The following is a 12,812-nucleotide window of genomic DNA, read 5'->3' as shown; positions in this document are numbered from 1 at the left end:
TGTGAGCGCAAGTTTGGAGTGGGAATCGTGGTGGGAGATAGACTCCGTCGCCGTGTACTATCATTCACTCCGGTGAATGAACGTCTGCCCACAATCCGCATCAAAGCGAGGTTCTTCAACATATCGCTGATTTGYGGCCACGCCCCGACGGAAGAGAAGGACGATGTGACCAAAGATGACTTCTACGAGCGCTTGGACCGCACTTATGAGAACTGCCCCCTCCACGATGTCAAAATCGTGCTTGGCGACTTTAACGCCATGGTAGGCAAAGAAGGTATCTTTGGCACTACGGTCGGTGAATTCAGCCTCTGGCTGATCGACTTCGCCGGAGCCCGAAATATGGTTATCTGTGGTAGATTCCAGCACAAGAAAATACATCAAGCTACCTGGCTGTCTCCGGATCGACACGTCTAGTGTTCTAGACGTGCGTAAGCTTCGAGGTCCTAACAACAACTCGGTCCTTCCGCAAGGAAGGTTCGACGTCGAGAAGCTGCAATCACAACAGACAGCCGAACGATTTTCTACTCGGCTGGCACTCCTGCTCTCTGAGAGCACTCGTCAACAACTCGGTATAAGGGAACTCTGAGACGGTACAGCTGCAACCGAAACCATCGGTTTTCGGAAAATGCAAAAGAACAGTTGGAATGACGAGGAGTGCCGTGTCGCAACGGAGAGGAAACCGACTGCCTACCTCGCAACGCTGCGATCGACCACAACACGTGCGGGATGGGATATCTATACCGAGAGTTGAAGAGGAAAGCGAGATGCATTTGCAGAAAGAAAAAGAAAGAAGATTTCAAGACCGGTGCATTCTCTTGTAGAACCCCCAAAGGTGATCTAGTTGCCGATGCCCAGGGCATACTTCAATTATGGAGGGAACACTTCTTCAGCCTGCTGAATGGCAGTGACCGTACAAGGCCAGGAGAAGGCGAACCCGATTCCTCAATTGATGACGATGGAGCAGACGTTCCATTGCCCGACCAGGAAGAAATTCGAGAGCAATTACCCGCCTGAAGAACAACAAAGCGGCGGGGGCCGATGGATTGCCGGCCGAGCTTTTCATACACGGCGGCGAAGAACTGATAAGAAGCATGCATCAGCTTCTTTGTAAAATATGGTCGGACGAAAGCATGCCCAACGATTGGAATTTAGGTGTGCTATGCCCAATCCACAAAGAAAGGAGACACAAAGAAACTACCGTGGGATTAGCCTCCTCAAYATCGCATATAAGGTTCTATCGAGCGTATTGTGTGAAAGATTAAAGCCCACCGTCAACAAACTGATTGGACCTTATCAGTGTGGCTTCAGACCTGGAAAATCAATAATCGACCAGATAATCACCATGAGACAAGTCTTGGAACACACACCACCTCTTCGTCGATTTCAAAGCTGCTTTTGACAGCACGAAAAGGAGCTGCCTTTATGACGCGATGTTTGAATTTAGTATCCCCGCAAAACTATTACGGTTGTGTGAACTGACGTTGAGCGACACTAAAAGCTCCATCAGAATCGGGAAGGACCTCTTCGAGCCATTCGATACCAAACGAGGTTTCAGACAAGGCGACTCTCTACAGTGCGACTTCTTCAACTTGCTTCTGGAGAAAATAATTCGAGCTGCAGAACTTAATAGATAAGGTAACATCTTCTACAAGAGTGTACAGCTGCTGGCGTATACCGATGATATTGATATCATCGGCCTCAACACCCGCGCCGTTCTGCTTTCTCCAGGCTGGACAAGGAAGCAACACAAATGGGTCTGGCAGTGAACGAGAGCAAGACGAAATATTTCCTGTCATCAAACAACAGTCGTCGCACTCGCGACTTGGCATTCACGTCACTGTTGACAGTCATAGCTTTGAAGTTGTAGATAATTTCGTCTATCTTGGAACCAGCGTAAATACCACCAACAATGTCAGCCTAGAAATCCAACGCAGGATAACTCTTGACAACGCGTGCTACTTCGGACTGAGTAGGCAATTGAGAAGCAAAGTCCTCTCTCGACAAACAAAAACCAAACTCTAAAAGTCACTCATAATTCCCGTCCTGCTATGTGGTGCAGAGGCTTGGACGATGACAATAACTGATGAGTTGATGTTGCGAGTTTTCGAGAGAAAAGTTTTGCGAAAGGTTTATGGTCCCTTGCGCGTTGGCCGCGACGAATATCGCATCCGATGGAACGATGAGCTGTATGAGGTATATGTATGACGACATTGACATAGTTCAGCCAATTAAAAGGCAGTGGCTACTTTGGCTAGGTCATCTCGTCCGAATGGACGAAAACACTCCAGCTCTGAAAGTATTCGACGCTGTACCCGCCGGGGAAAGCAGTCCACTCCGTTGGAAGGACCAGGTTGAGAAGGATCTGGCTACGCTTGGAATATCCAATTGGCGCCACGTAGTGAAAAGAAGAAACGACTGGCGCGCTGTTGTAAATTCGGCTATAATCGCGTAAGCGGTGTCTACGCTAATTAAAAAGAAGAAGAAGATTGGTACTATGAATCTCATAATACATTTCTGCTTCATTTTACTCGGTTATATTCTACACGGGTACAAATGCATAACCACTTCATCACTACGAGTTAAATGTTCTACTCGAATATAATATACACTTTTTCTTTACATATGGAAGAGGTGTACCTTATTGCTAATTTTTTTCTTTACACTTTAATGTGTCAGCTAGTTAAAAGTCGATGTAATGAACGGGAATCAAAGAAAAATAAAGCAAGTTATAAGAGTATAAAATGTTCGGTAGCACCCGTACTTAGCCCTTCCTTAATTTTGCTGTCACTATCAATCCACATGGAGACAAGTTCTTTTCGCAAAACTGGTTTTTGAAAGAAACGAGAATATGTAACAGAGAACTACGTAAGTAAGTAAAACATGTACAATTTGGGCCAATGTGAGAGTTGAATAGACGGAAATAATCCAAGAATTTATTTTATCGTGATATCTCGTTTTGAAACTCTGTTGGAAACGTCAAAACAAAAACCGTCATATCATTATTTTCTTATCGAAGGGTTTGTAGAAAACATTTATTAAACATACAACAGAATATTTCAAATTACTTATAAAATTACATCTTTAAAGGTGTAACATACACTCTCAATAATTCTCGGTCAAGTTCCAAATTTCTACCAGCCTGCCCGAAAAGATAACAATTTATAAGCTTTGAAAGTAAATTATATTTATACTCTCGCAACAAAGTTGCTAAAGAGAGTTTTATACTTTTGTTCACATAACAGTTGTTTGTAAGTCCTAAAACTAAAAGAGTTAGATATAGGGTTATATATACCAAAGTGGTCAGGGTGACGAGTAGAGTTGAAATCCGGATGTCTCTCTGTCTGTCTGTCCGTCCGTCCGTGCTTGAGTGAAAATTGAGATATCATGATGAAACTTGATACACATATTTCTAGGCTCCATAAGAACGTTAAGTTCGAAGATGGCAAAATCGGCCCACTGACACGCCCGCGAAAACCGAAAACTTATAAAGTGTCATAACTGAACCATAAATAAAGATATTAAAGTGAAATTTGGCAAAAAGGATCGTATTAGAGAGGAGCATATTTGGACGTAATTTTTTTGGAAAAGTGTTCGTGGCCCCGCCCCCTACTAAGTTTTTTGTACATATCTCATAAACTACTATAGCTATGTCAACCAAACTCTACAGAGTCGTTTTCTTTAAACATTTCCATAAACAGTTCAAAATGGAAGAAATCGGATAATAACCACRCCCACCTCCCATACAAAGGTTATGTTGAAAATCACTAAAGGTGCGTTAACCGACTAACAAAAAACGTCAGAAACACTAAATTTTACGGAAGAAATGGCAGAGGGAAGCTCCACCCAGGCTTTTTTTAAATTTAAAATGGACGTGGCGTCGCCCACTTATGGACCAAAAACCATATCTCAGGAACTACTCGACCAATTTCAATGAAATTCATAATATTTTCTTAACACCCTGGTGACATGTACGAAATATGGGTGAAATTGGTTCACAACCACGCCTTCTTCCAATATAACGCTATTTTGAATTCCATCTGATGCCTTCTCTGTATAATACTCGTATATACCAATGATGATAGCGGAATAAAACTTTACACAAATACGGTATTCGAGCTGAGGTATCCCTTGTGGAAAAATTGTGGTGTTCGGAATATAAATATTTGGAAATGAAAATACAATTCAATACTCAAGTACACAAATTGATCTAATCTAATTAATTTTACAGCAAAATAAAAAAATGTAAATGACGGATAATGAAATCTCGATTATCAGTTAATGATGCGAGAGTATAAAATGTTCGGTGACACCCGAGCTTAGCCCTTCCTTACTTGTTTTATTTTAAAAATTTGATGTTTGGATGTGGAAGGTAAAAAATAGATAACTCATTATTGATATATTTTTTAATTTTTTTATTGGTTTCAGTTTTAGCTTTTTATCTGATTCAGCTGTCTTTAAATAAACAGGTGCATGAAATTTCTAATGTAACCACAACGTATGCCACGAGTCCGACCGCACGAGTTTTTGTTGTGATTATGTTATAAATAAAGAAAATAAAAACATAACTATACATTGGTTGAATGATTCAGTGGTACAATTCGTTTGTGAATTCATAACATAATTAAAAATTGGTAAAATTAAAAAACGAAGGACTCAAGAAAAAACGTTATCTTTGACTACACTGAAACTATAATACCAGTCCCAGTTGCACTTCTATTGAATAAAAGAGTATAAAAAGATTATGGTCTTGATTCTGACCAGTCATTTTGAAGGGTATACACATATGCATAAGTGATCTATTCTGAAAAAATTGTTCAGAGATTGAAGCGATGGAATGCATAACAATCTGCCCCAATTTCGTGAAAGTACTTTCTCAAATTGTCAACTGTTAGTTTGTATAGTAGATATATGCTATAGTGACCCGATCTGAGCAATTTCTTCGGAGATTACATTCTTGCCTTGGACAATAAAATATGCCGTATTTCATGAATAAAATCAAAATCAAAAGTTTTACAGACATTTTGCAAAATAATTAATAAACATTATTGGCACACTTAATTTAAATGTGAGCTAAAATATTACGTGATATATGATGTAGGCTAGTTTTGGTTTTTTTGATTCAGCTGTGCAGTACTTTTACAGATACACCAGTGACATCTTTAACACTAGACAATGATACACTTTTGAGCGCTAAAGCAACATCATTAAAGAGACACATTGCTGAATGGGCAGAGTAAAGTGCAGGTATCTATTTGCGCGGGACAGACTTGTCACAAAATACATTAATAACAATCACTGCTACTTCTAAACGTAACGTTTAACTGGCTGCTTAATGGTTTCTGAAATTTTTCGAAGAGATCTTAGACGTTGATAAATTTTGTAGAGAAACCTAGCAATTTACGACACTTTAAGATCACTCTTTACCAAATTTAATCAATCCACCGATAATCAGTTAATTCACTATTAAAGAATTGTCGCAGAAAGGTAAGTATGCTTCATTATGGTCTAATTATAAATAATTTCATTAAACATAGGATCACATTGAAAAAGTATTCCTGTGTTATTTATTCATTTGACAATTAGCAACCTGTTAAAGGAATGTTTCAGTGTGAAATTTTCAAGAAATCGATTTATGGTGCATTATTGGATAGTATTCACTATAAAAAACATTCTCTCAAATTTTCTCAAATCTTTAAGTGCGTTTTTCTAAGAATGATGTTTTTTAAAACGGTTTCCAATCTCAAAGGAAGAGTTTTAAAAGTCCCAATTTGGTGAAAACATTATACGCTATAGCGCTATAGCGCTACAGAAGCTTTTATTTTATTTTATTTTTTGATTTGTTTTCCACCAAAATCTGTCCAAAATGTAATACTTTTGTTCAAACCGCCGCCATTTTTTCAAATTTCTAAAAGCAAGAAAGGTTTCCATATCATGATAACGACTTTCCTACAGATTAATTATCGTTTTGAGATTTTTGCTTCAAACCAAAATTTCTATTTTATGGGTCATTTCTAAAATTTATTTAACTACTATACACCCAATAAGTGAATATAAAAAATAATTTTTTATTTGTCATGAATGTATTTATTTATTAAAAAGTCAGACTGTTTAGTTAATTTCAGTACTAAATAAAATAATCGCGAAATCAATGATTTTTTGGAGGGTACGGAGACGATCCCTTAATATTAATATTAACGGAAAAATCACCATTAACTGAAAACTTATAAATTACCGTAACTAAGCACTAAATTAAGATATACAACTTTAATTTGGCGCAGGGTATCACAGTAACAAGGAGTATTTTTGGTAGAGGTGGCCCCGCTCTCTAATAAGTTTAATGTACATATCTTCTACACCACTAAAGCTACACTAACCAAGTTCGCCGAGCACAAATTATAACATCTCCTACCGATAGTGTGAATATGGATGAATTTGGAAGATAACCCCCATCTCTCCCGGTACTGTTAAAAACTACTTAGAGCGCAATAAATCAACAACTAAACACACCAGAGACAATATATGTTAACTACTTGTTGGTATGAGAGGTCCTTAATGGAGCCGTGTCTAAATTGTAAGATGGGTTTGGCACCACTCACCTTTAGGTGAAAACACATATCTCGAGATACGCTTGATTTGGTACGAGACATATGCACCTCTGATATTCTTATGTTATTGCTTGAAAATGAGAAAAATTTTAAATTGCATTCGAAATTTTCATTTTGAAGTATACAAATCAAACATGAATTGCACGAATGCTTTAAAGCCAAAAATTGTCCAAATTACCCATATACCCTATAGCTATATGGCAGTAGTTCAACCTAAGGCAATAGTCCTTACTAAATTTCGTGAAGAAAGTCGTTTTTTCTTAGTCAGTTTTTATTTCAGTTAAATACAAATATTTCTAATCTTTTTAAATAAACATGTTAAATCTGTAGAATATGAGTTTATTTAATAAAATTACGTGAAGAATTTTTAATAATTATAAATTTTGTTGCTAAGACAAAGTAAGCTTAGATAAGGAAGAATTTGGCAAAACTTCGTGGCTAACTTAACATAGCGTTTGAGGGTATAAATATATCAACTCCTGCCACTTCTCAATAAAATTCTCGCTTAAAGTATTGTTCAACTCAAAACTTTTATCGCTTCGATTTTCGAAAGGAATAAAAGTGGTAAAAACGAGGTGATACACATACATTCATAAATCAATCATTTTGTATTCATATACGTATAGGGATATATCAGGCAAAAGAATGTTAATGACATTATCGCAAACTTTTTTCCGCATTTAATTGTATTTAAGAGATCACGTATTTATGGTTTACTTTTATATTCATTAAATATTGACATATGTAATTTATTATCTACAACGAAGTTACAATAAAAGAACTCTAATATTTTTATGCTTTTCGGAGTGTCACAGTAAAAATGAGAGAAGAATTCAAACTAAACACATGCATATCAATGTACCTGTCGTGTTCATGGGAAGTAGTGACACAAGTATGTTTCAAAGCGGTGGTCAAGTGCAAGCTTTCGTGAATCTTATGAATAAGGTAATCGATTTTTTACGACCACCAAATATGCAATTTGTGAATAGTTGCCATAAATAAAGTGAACACACGCCCCAAATAATAAAAACAACTAGCAAATAAAATGTGTACTGTTAAGGTATACTTTGTACTCATACTATACTGATATTTTTAAATACAAGTTCACGGACGAATAGTCCGCCCTTAAAGCATAATGATATAACAATAATAAAATGTATATATCTGTGAGACTAGAAACCATTTTTATCTTTTAAATTTATTTTATCACAAATATCGTGTTGAGGAGTATTTTAATAAAACTTTGACTCATACTACACAATGCCATTTTGACATGGTAGTTTTTAAATTGAAGTTTATTGTATAAAATTTGGTGAATTTTTTATCTCTGTAAGTATGGGAAGGAGTCTTTTGAAAGGGCTATTGAAAATTGAGATCGATTGTTTTAACATATGTAATGTGAAATTGCAATACTGGAAAATTGTGCAATTATTTTTATATTAAAGATCCATTATTTCAATAATGCTTGTTTCCGTTTATTAATTAGCTGAATGCAGTTGTTATGTAGGTTTGCAATGAAGCTTTGCTTAAACTTGTATTCAGTAGTTTTAAAAGTTTTCTATTAAATATTCTTAAAAACGCTTTCACAAGTTTAAGGATATATACTAAGATATTTGTAACATACTTATTGCGTTTTTACTTTATTTCATTAGATAAACCAGGTGTTCCGGTATGAAGTGTTAAGATACACATGTACGAAACATTTTTTGTGAACGAGCCTTAGTTTTCTTTCAATTTGGTTGGCAAGACATCGGTCAAACATATTACATACAGTAATTGAACAAACAACATAATATTTTTTCACTGTGTTGGTTGTTTCCATTTGAAAAAAGTGCTGTAGAGTCGCATTGAATGCTTTGTCGAGGCATATGTTGATCATGCTCTGTCAGAAGCAACATGCAAAAGATAGTTTCAACGGTTCAGAGATAATGAGTGAGTGAGAAATTACGAAAGTGGAAAACCACCAAAAAGTTTAAAGACGTCGAACTGCAAGCAATATTGGATGAAGATGATACTTTGAGTCTAGAACATATGGCAGCCGTTTTAAATTTTGCACGACATTTTCGACCGTTTGGACGCTATGGGAAAGATCCAAAAGTGTTGCAACATGGCTTGAATGATAGACAAATGGAAGACCGAAAAAAACATTTGTGATATTTTGATTCAGAGACACGAAAAATTCACGGAGAAAGTCATGGCTTAATTGGGGTCAGAAGAGTGTGCTATATCACGAGCTTCCAAAGCATGGCGAAACTGTTAATACTAATATTTACAGGCAACAATTAATCAATTTGAATAAGGCATTGGTCGAAAAACGACCAGAATGGACCAGAAGACACGCCATGATTCTGAATATAATCAAAATACTTGGTGGGGAGCTGCTACTCTACTCGCAATATTCACCAGATCTGGTCCCTTCCGATTCCTATTTTTTCTACAGTGGAACACGCATTAGCTAAACAGCACTTCGATTTCTACGCATAAGTCGGGAATTGTGTATTTGATTGGTTTGGTTCAAGAGACGAACAATTCTATTGATATGGTATCCATAAATTGCCAGAAAAGTGGTCAAAATGTGTAAAAAGCAATGGACAGTATTTTTACTAACTTTTTATTCTTTACCATTCAAAACAAATATTATATTTTCACAAACAAACTTCATACCAGTACACCTGGTTTACAATCATGCACCACACAAGTCAATACAATCATAAGAGCATGTATTTCCGTGGCTTTGATTTTTGCAAGGTTAAAGAGTATAAAATGTTCGCTTGCACCTTTCCTTACTTGTTTGATTAGTGCTCCATTTGTTGTTATGAGTAGTATTTACATAACTGCGACATTTTCTTAAACTAAAATTTTGAAAATAACTAATCCGTCCGGTTTTGTTATAATAAATATGTAAATACATTCATGACGAATAAAAAATAACTTTTTTACGTTTATTTATTGGGTGTTTAGTAATTAAATATATTGTTATAATTACACGGAAAACCATGGTCCCGTACAATGTTTACGACTGCGGCCGCATTTTTGGTCTAAAACCAATATTTGTAAAAGATTATTGATTTGTAGGAAAGTTTCTATCGAGATATGGAGGTTTTTTTTAACAAAATATCAGCGGTTTGAGCAAAAGGTATTGAATTTGGTCCTTTTTTTGGCAGTTTTTCTAAGAAAAAAATAGGAAGATTTCAAAAAAAATGTCCATACTGTTTTTTTTTTTTGATAGAGAATGACGTTAAAAACGGTCTCTCAAAATTGGAAAAAGATATTTTTGAAACTCTTCCTTTAAGAGTGGAACCTGTTTTGAAAAACACCTTTCTGAGAAAAAAATAGGAAGATTTCAAAAAAAATGTCCATACTGTTTTTTTTTTTTGATAGAGAATGACGTTAAAAACGGTCTCTCAAAATTGGAAAAAGATATTTTTGAAACTCTTCCTTTAAGAGTGGAACCTGTTTTGAAAAACACCTTTCTGAGAAAAACGCTTTTAAAGATTGGAGTCGCTGAGTTCCCCACTCTGTTCCCTTTCCAGAAGAACGGCCGTAGCGAGCAATAATTTGAGAGAATGTTTATTACTATTTATAATGATTATTATATTATTTTTTATTATTACAAAAAATAGATTATTCGAAAATTTTTCACTAAGACGTTCCCTTAAAACGCATTGAACAGTAAAAGTAACTATAACTAGAAAAAACTTTTTCGAGCCGTTGGAATTCTGCGGCAGGCGATTCGTAAATGTAAATGAATAAATTTAGTTAATTTTTTACAGCCACACTGTAAGGAAAATGAATAAGTTTTATATACGCGAGTTAAAATCTTATTGCATATAAATAATTATTCAAAATTGAACGTATATTCCAATCTAGCGTATCATTTATTATTTCCTTATAAATCATATGTACTATGGTATATCTGTATTATATATTCTCGAAACATGTTGTAACGAATACAATATTTTTTATTTGTTTCTAGTTCTAACGGAGATTTTACAACACGAGAAGAAGAATCAACAACTCCACACCAACTTTTCCAAACTAGTTAGATTCAAAGCTTGCGCCATACGCTCACTTTACAACGTACTTGTACAACGCGTGCCGCGTTACGAACCCAATGGCCGAAAGGTCAGCATTCCGAAAAGTAATGAAATTAAAACATGACAACTAGTGACAAACAAAAAAATAACATATAATATGTATATGTTATACCTTGTATTTTTTATGTTCTGTTAGTATATGTACTCTCATGTACACAAACATACTATACATGTAGAGTCATACTAACATCAGATAACTAATTTGATAGTATCAGTTTATGTGGCCGAATTGGAACACATTTCTTTTCGTACACCGTAATATGTTGCAACAGAGTATAATCTTTTTGTTCATCCAACAGTGGTTTATGAGTGCTTCAAAATAATTTTTTAATTTTTTTTAACTCTTACCCCCTCAGATGTTAGGGATTGACAAACAAAAAATCCTCCCTTAAGCCAGGCGCTGTACCTTAATTCTAAGGGGTTGCTATTTTTTTTTTTAGGTTCCCATACATTTATCATAGGAATTTTCGTTTTTTCATTCAAAATAAAATTTCACTAACTAATTTTCGTTTCTCAGAAATATTCATAATAAACTGATAAATAATTGTGCAATTGTAATAATTGCCTGCTCGAAGTATATAGTAAAATTGGTAACAAAATAGAAATACAAGTCAAAAATCGAAATACAAATGTCAAATATAGTGTATAGTTAGGTGCCAATTATTCTCACATTATTTCAGGATATAATTGGAGTTTGATTAATTGTTATTAAAAAATGGGTTGGAAAAAGTGAATAGATCGTATAAGCTTTACTTTGTGTTCTGTGGGATAATTCCATAATCAGGAATGTTGGGAAATAATAGTGATGATTAATTTTTAACAGTTTTTATCTTAAAATGTTAGCGTTAAGTTTTCTGTAATTATCGAACCACCATTAAACATAATTCAAACACCTATTTGTAGGAGCTTTTATTTAGGAGCAAACTGAAGTGAAGATTTTGAATCATTATATAAATCTTAATGTACATAAATAATATATTTTGCTGCAAATAAAGAAATATAAAACTTTTAGTTGAGCCAACTTGTGGATACTTGATAAAGGGAAGATTTTAAAACTGCCACACTGAGTAATTTATATATATATTTCCATATAAAGCTTTGAATATATATACATGTAGACACAGTTTCAGATTACAGGTATAGCATGTGCACTAATTGCAGCACAGTATGTCACACAGTGTTAAAGGTGCTTGGTTAATTTGTGGACCAAATTCATATATTTTCGGATTAAACTATCATAATAAGTTCACTTAATTTTATCATCTTACCTATGGCTTACCAAAGAAATTGGGAACCAAAGATCATTCGTATCAAGTTTCATGGCTTTTTCTAAGATTCTATCAAGTTATCGCTTGCACGTACAGGCAGACGGACGGACACGACGAACAGAAATTCAGCATTCAGCATTTATATGAATATATACGGATACCTCTATTTCTACGTTTATCAGTTAGTTTAATATAATATATTGAATTTTGTTGAATTGTTAGATGTTTCAACTTGTTGGGAGAGTATACAAATAACTACTTTAAGAATGATGGTTTGTTTCCTCATTCTAATTAATATTGGTTATATTTTTGTTTATATAGGAAAGGATATCTCCCATTTTGCATTTCATTGAGTCGTTTTGTTTTCCAAAATAATTCGACGGACAAGTTTTTGCAAACTTAAACGGAAAAGAGAAATTACATTTCAACATATTTTTATTGAACAGAGTATTGTGATTCATGCTATCAAAAATATGGAGGCTTAGATTTTTACAAAATTCCATAATACTTACGAAAAATACGTCATACGTAAATTATTACTTTAGCTAGAAGAAGATGTTAAGAAGTAATTTTTAGACAATATCGAATTATTTTAAACTGATATTAAATTTTAATTATTTAAATATAATTTTTCGGCTTTCTTTGTAAGCAGTTTCTTTTCTTAATAACTAATAAATACTTACGGTTTTCGTATTTCTTCATTTATAAATAATTTTTTGTTATTTACATGCTTGTTTATCTGTTAAAAGGGTTAATACAATTTCACTCTTTCTCTGGTTTGCTGTGAGGTGTAGACGGATGTTTTCTTTGAGAATCTCTTGACTGCTGGTGTTAGAAATTTT

Source organism: Bactrocera latifrons, unplaced genomic scaffold, assembly GCF_001853355.1.
Source record: "Bactrocera latifrons isolate USDA-ARS-PBARC rearing strain unplaced genomic scaffold, ASM185335v1 scaffold_345, whole genome shotgun sequence".
Classification (NCBI taxonomy): Eukaryota; Metazoa; Arthropoda; class Insecta; order Diptera; family Tephritidae; genus Bactrocera; species Bactrocera latifrons.
The sequence above is the reverse complement of the archived record's forward strand: the minus strand, read 5'-3'. Positions refer to the sequence as shown.